The sequence below is a fragment of the Apium graveolens genome, chromosome 5 (assembly GCF_009905375.1).
Source record: "Apium graveolens cultivar Ventura chromosome 5, ASM990537v1, whole genome shotgun sequence".
In the NCBI taxonomy this organism is placed as follows: Eukaryota; Viridiplantae; Streptophyta; class Magnoliopsida; order Apiales; family Apiaceae; genus Apium; species Apium graveolens.
Window position 1 is genome coordinate 188,056,777 of NC_133651.1, and position 6,000 is coordinate 188,062,776.

Genomic DNA, 6,000 nt, shown 5'->3' on the forward strand with positions numbered 1-6,000 from the left:
CATGTCATTCCTGGATGTTGGCAACTTGGGGCAAGGTGTCCTGGTTGGTTGCACTTGAAGCATTTCAGAAGGGCTCTCACCTAGACACACACTCCGAGGTATCTCTTTCTGCATGTTTGACATTCTGGTATAGGGGTGTGGGGTTGGCTGTGAAATATCGCCCTAGATGGTCCGCCGCCCAGGCCAATTCTCTCACTTGGGGCCTTTCTAAATCTGGGGCATCTTGCAGGTTGGGACACCATTCCCCTGACAAACCTTCTCGGAAGGCTCCTATTCTCGGTTCCTCCTCCTCCTTTGTAATAACCCCAATTTTTTTGAAATTTTGAAACCCTTATGAATAGTGTTTTTGCTGAATGAGAAAACTTTTCATGCCACACTATGTAGGGGTTCTGATATGGATATTCTGAGATTTTATTAGTACTTTATATGGGATATAAGTGTATGTAAAGATCGTCAGAATCCAATTCCGAACACTTTGATTTTTACCAGAAATCCACTAGGTACGGAAAGAATTGAGTATAAGGTAACAGGATAAAAAGGATTTAAATTAAAGGATTATAAGAGAGGATCATAAAAAGGAATATAATGTATTGAGAAAGGTTAAGGGAACCTAAGTAATAAGATCCCGGGTATGATCCTTCAAATGATAAACGAAAACGAAAGTTAAGCGAACCGTATAACAGATCAGCGGTCATTAGGCAAACAATTAGGAAGTTAATCAAAGGGATTAGAGAGGATGATGTCACCCAACCAATGAGAAGAGGACAAGGAGGGGAGGATGACATCATGAGGATGACACAAGCATGACATGGGAAGGAAGGAGATGTGGTGGCTTTTTAACCACACAAAATCAAGGGCAACTAGGTAATTTACTAAAACAAACACAAAAATCAAACCAACCAAGCCAAGCAAATCATTTTTCATCAAAATCAAAAAGAAACCAAGGCATTGTTCTTCATGCTCTCGGCTTTTACTATTGTAAAAGGGCAAGAAATTCAAAACTCAAGATCCAAGCCTCCTAAATTGGTGAGTTAATTCCCTAATCATCTTTATGCTTAGTTAGGGCTATATCATGAGTTTAAGCCATCAATTCCTTCTCAATCTTCTTCATTTAATCAAAGAAGAAGACAATGAATAGTGTTTTCAAGTTTTTAACTTGAAATTTTTCTTGTTTTCCTTGAAGATCCAAGCATTCCTAAGACTTCTCAAAGCTTCTTAAGGCTTCCTAGCTCCTCCCACCACTTCAAGGAAGGTATATCATCTCCAAACCCTAGATTCCTATGTATTATAAGATGATTTTGATTAGTAGGGTGATATTGTAGCTTGATGTTTGTGATTTAGAGTTTGGGATTGAAATGGTATTGAAATGGAATGGTAAATGTTGTTGTTTTGATTAAAAGAACTTAAGCATGGTTAAAGTTAAGCTTAGGCATAAGTATGAATGGTAAAATTGAATTGGTTGGGGTTGTTATGATGTGATAAGGATGGATGTTGGTTGTATGTTGGATTTGAGGTTGAATTGGGTTGGTTTTGAATGGTTTAAAATTGGGAAATCGCGTAAACATAGCCGTCGTAATGTCCGATTTTCTTTAGACTGTTTTTGTGCATAACATTAGGACCCGAGAACCCCCTGCTAGATTATGACCATTGCCATGTTTAGATAGCTCATGTTACGAGCTTCATTTTGATATGTAGTTCGTTCGATTCCGATGCACGGTTTAGGAGAAACGACCGTTTCATGTAACGGCGTTTCGTGAACGAAACTTTTCCCCTCGCCTTACTTTGAAACATAGGTTAAAGACCAAAAAGGGTTAATTAATGTATGAAACATTTATGGTAAGTGTGTTAGGCAGTTGGTAAGACACTCGCGAAGGAATCGCCTTAAAACTCGTAAAGGTTAAATTATTAAAAATGGTGGAGCCGAGGGTACCCGAGTGACTTAAGCGAGTCAGTAAGCGCAAAACAAGCGTTAGAGTCTAAGTTAGTTAAAGTATAGATTTACAAGTGACTTTGGTTTAATTCCAACTTACTTGTTGTTTATAGGTTACCAGACTCGTCCCGAGCCTTTTATCACCCCAAGTCGCTCAGGTAAGTTTTCTACCCGTTATAACTGTTGTTGTGATGTATATATGTATATGCATTATCTTGCGATAGATGCATGTTGGTTAATTAGCAAATGTTGCAATATATTGAAGCATGCTGCTATGGTATATATATATGCATGCCTGTTTCGTATCCTTTCCATATATATCTGTTGATTCAGTTGATAATACCTATGCTAGAGGATAGCGGTAATTTGCATATACCCTTAGTATAGGGACCCAAAGGTGAAAACATATTTCTAAACCGGGAGTCGATGTTCCCGAGTATATTATATATATATACATATATATATATATGGATATAGTTTTTAAAACTATTGATCGAATAAGGTTTATTCGATACCTTTATTTTACTTAATTGAATATTAATTCGAGTATTCATTCGAGAGCTTATGACTCAGTTTATTTTATTATTTGAATATTATTTGAATATTCATACGAGGGCTTATGACTCAGTTTATTTTATTATTTGAATATTATTTGAATATTCATACGAGGGCTTATGACTCAGTTTATTTTATTATTGAATATTACTTGGATATTCATTTGAGGATGTATGACTCCTTTATTTTATGAATATTATTTATAGTATTCATTCGAGGTATTATGACTCCGCTTATTACTTAATAATATTCTTTATTGTATTAAAGAATAAGGTGTCGATAATTAAACTTATTTTTGATTATTCAAATAAAGATATTACTTTCGTATAAGTATATCTTTGATTATTTGCTATTCATTCGAGTATAAGTTTTCCAACTTCTACCTCCATTATTCTTTATGGGAATATTATTTAAATAATAATATTCAGACATTTTCTAAATATATGGGGACTGATTTACTTCATTAAATCAGCTTTACTCCAAACACTCTTTAAAGTGTTTTCGAGTCTTCAAAATGATTTTTAAAAATTAGAGCGGATCCCAAAACTCATTTTTATATTTAAGATCTTCCTTTTTAAGGGGATTTAAATACTCGCTCAAAACCTGAGGGATCCGGCTCTGTGGTGTATTTTATATTCGCAACAAGGTTGCAGTTTTGGTAAATGAATTGATTACTTACCCAACGTTCGGGAAGTAAGTCCATCTATTGAGTCGGCATAAGCAACATGGGCTCAGTGGGCGTCCATGATAGTGTAAGTGGCTCAGTGGGAGTCCATCAAATGCTTAAGTGGCTGAGTGGCAGTCCAGCATAAGGTCCTATTACGACCAGGGTGATGACCAGTGGGGAATTCGTCCATCTACTAGTAGAAAAGGTTACTTATGGGTATCTTTGCCTGATCAGCAAGATATCTGGTTTATGCCAAAATTCTTTTCCTTTCCAAATTATTGGATATTGCAATTCTGTTCATACTTTACATGGCAGAGGTTTTCAGGAAATGTATAAAGGAAGATGTATATGTGGATATATATATCAGAACTTAATGAAGTATGTCATAACTTCATTTCCTTTAATAATATTTTAAAGATTTAATCTATTCAAATCTTGTCTTGTAGTCTCATCTATGTGATGAACTGTTGAAAGCTCATTATACTTTGAACAATGGTAGTTCAAGTAGCTTTATAAATGAAATAAGTGTAGTGAAGTATTTGGTAACTTCATCTTTTAAACTTATATCTAATTAATAATTGTCTTATGAATGACAAAGATTTTCAGAAAAACGTTGAGACAAGGTCAGATATATGAGATCACCTTGCAACGATATTTTTTATACAGTTATACACTGGAACTCTGTGTGTATTATGCATGGAAGAGGACTTCCAATATTTTGAAAAGTATATATGTATATATACTAAATATTTTGTGACTTCATCGCATTAAGATATCAAACTTGGTTCATTTCTTTTGACCAAGACTTTCATGAGTACTATGAGAAGGCTCATATTGTTAATCATTATACATATTATTTTGGTGGGCTTGCTGCTCACCCTTGCTTTCTTCTTTCATCACACAACAACAGATAGAAAAGATGAACAGGACCAAGCTCCCGATTCGCAAGCGATTAGGAGACGTTCCGCAGTTTTCTAGAAGCATTGATGCCGCCGTAGCTGAGGTAGGAACTACCAATAGGCTAGGCTTTCAACTTTTGATGTACCAGATTTATGTATATTTATGAATTGTAATAATGGCAAAGAAATGTAAATTTATTCAGAAAACCTTTTAAGGTGTATGGGCAGATAATTGTGGAATAAAATGACTTGTGGTTATTTTTGGATGTTCATCTCTGAGACTATAACGTGTGGTGTGTGTGTTTATTGTGGGGTCACAGTACAGAGTAGTTGAGTAATTATTAAGATTGGGTGTTATTAAGGGAAATGGAACTCGTGACAACCCGGATCCCCGACCCCGGATTTGGGGGTGTTACAGAAATGGTATCAGAGCCAAGCGTTATAAACCTCAGAGATGATGTGACGTTAAGATAATAAGTTCACTAAGATAATAAGAACTCTTGCCAAGTTATAGTCGGGCTACCTAACGTAGCACTGACAGTTAAAACCCTTACGGGAACCTTTATAAGTATCGTGATAGTAACATAGTTCGTTCTCGTATAGGGCAGCGGGGCACCGAACCTTGAGGTTCAGGAGTATCAGCATGAGGATGTTTTATTACAAGTTGGAGATCAAATTGTGAATCCGATGGAGTACCCTAATGAGGGACCGGATGAGGTTCAGATAGAGAATGTTGCGGTTGAGGATGTTATTCCGGAAAGGATTGTGGCTGAGGAGGATCTCATGGAGGATCCTGATGAGAATGAAGAGAGGACCGCTGAGGAACAGATGACCGTAGTCAGGGCGACTACCAGAGCAAGAATGGCCGCGAGGGTGGCAATAGAGGATGAAGAATTACCAAGGGCACAAAGGTTAATGAGGGCAGAAGAAGTGGGGCCTTCCACGACCCCAATTATACCAGTATCAGACCCTCTTCCAGAGGCTCCTGTAGACATCCATGAGGTTCCACCAATTCCTGTTCCCTCCCCTGTACAGAGCCCAGCACATACTGAGGAAATGCCACCTTTATCCCCTGCACCATTGTCACCTGATACCGTGCTTGGTTATCCATTTGGATCTCCTGGGTCTGCACCACCTGCACCCCATGGACTGCTAGATGCTACCACTCAGGCTTCTCTTATCGCTGATTATCATATGACTTTGGGTGGCCTGTCAGAGGCCCGGAATGTTAGGAGTGATCTGTTGGATCGACTTACTGCACCAAGGATTGAGGGTGGGATACTTCCGGCAGGATTAGCGTATAGCATGGAAAGGATTGAGGCTACCACCCGTGTTACAGCTAGAGGCCATCTTGAGGGTCAGGTTGATCCAGCTCTACTTGCGACTATCTTAGACCTCATCACCTCTGTGATGGAGCAGATTAGGGATGTCGTGCGTGCTCGCATCTCTTAATCCATGGTAGTGTGCAGAGCCAGAGCAATCAAATAAGGGTTTTATGTAGCACCGCTTTTGGAGGATTAGCTAAGTTATGAATGATTAGTTTTAATGACGAGATGACTATCTATGGTAGTACTTTTGGGATAGGAGCGATAAGTTTATATGATGTAATCCTCTTTAATATGTTCAGTTGTTGTACCCTCGAACAAATGGTTATGTATATATTCGTTAATTTCAGTTCAGATCAGTTTGTTTGTGATAAAATCACAATGTTAATTGCTCTATTAACACTTAAGAGAGTGTCATGAAGTTTATCGAACTTGAGAACTCATAATTTGCAATCGTGCAAGGACTAAACGAGGGGAAGACTTAAGCAAAGTAAGTAAGACAAATATCCGGAGATTCTCAAAATTTTCCAAGTAATATGCCCCCACAAGGAATAAGATTAGGGGCAAACCTTGAATGTGATAATCAGGGAGGTCGCAATTAAGATATAAAGAATCCGGAATATA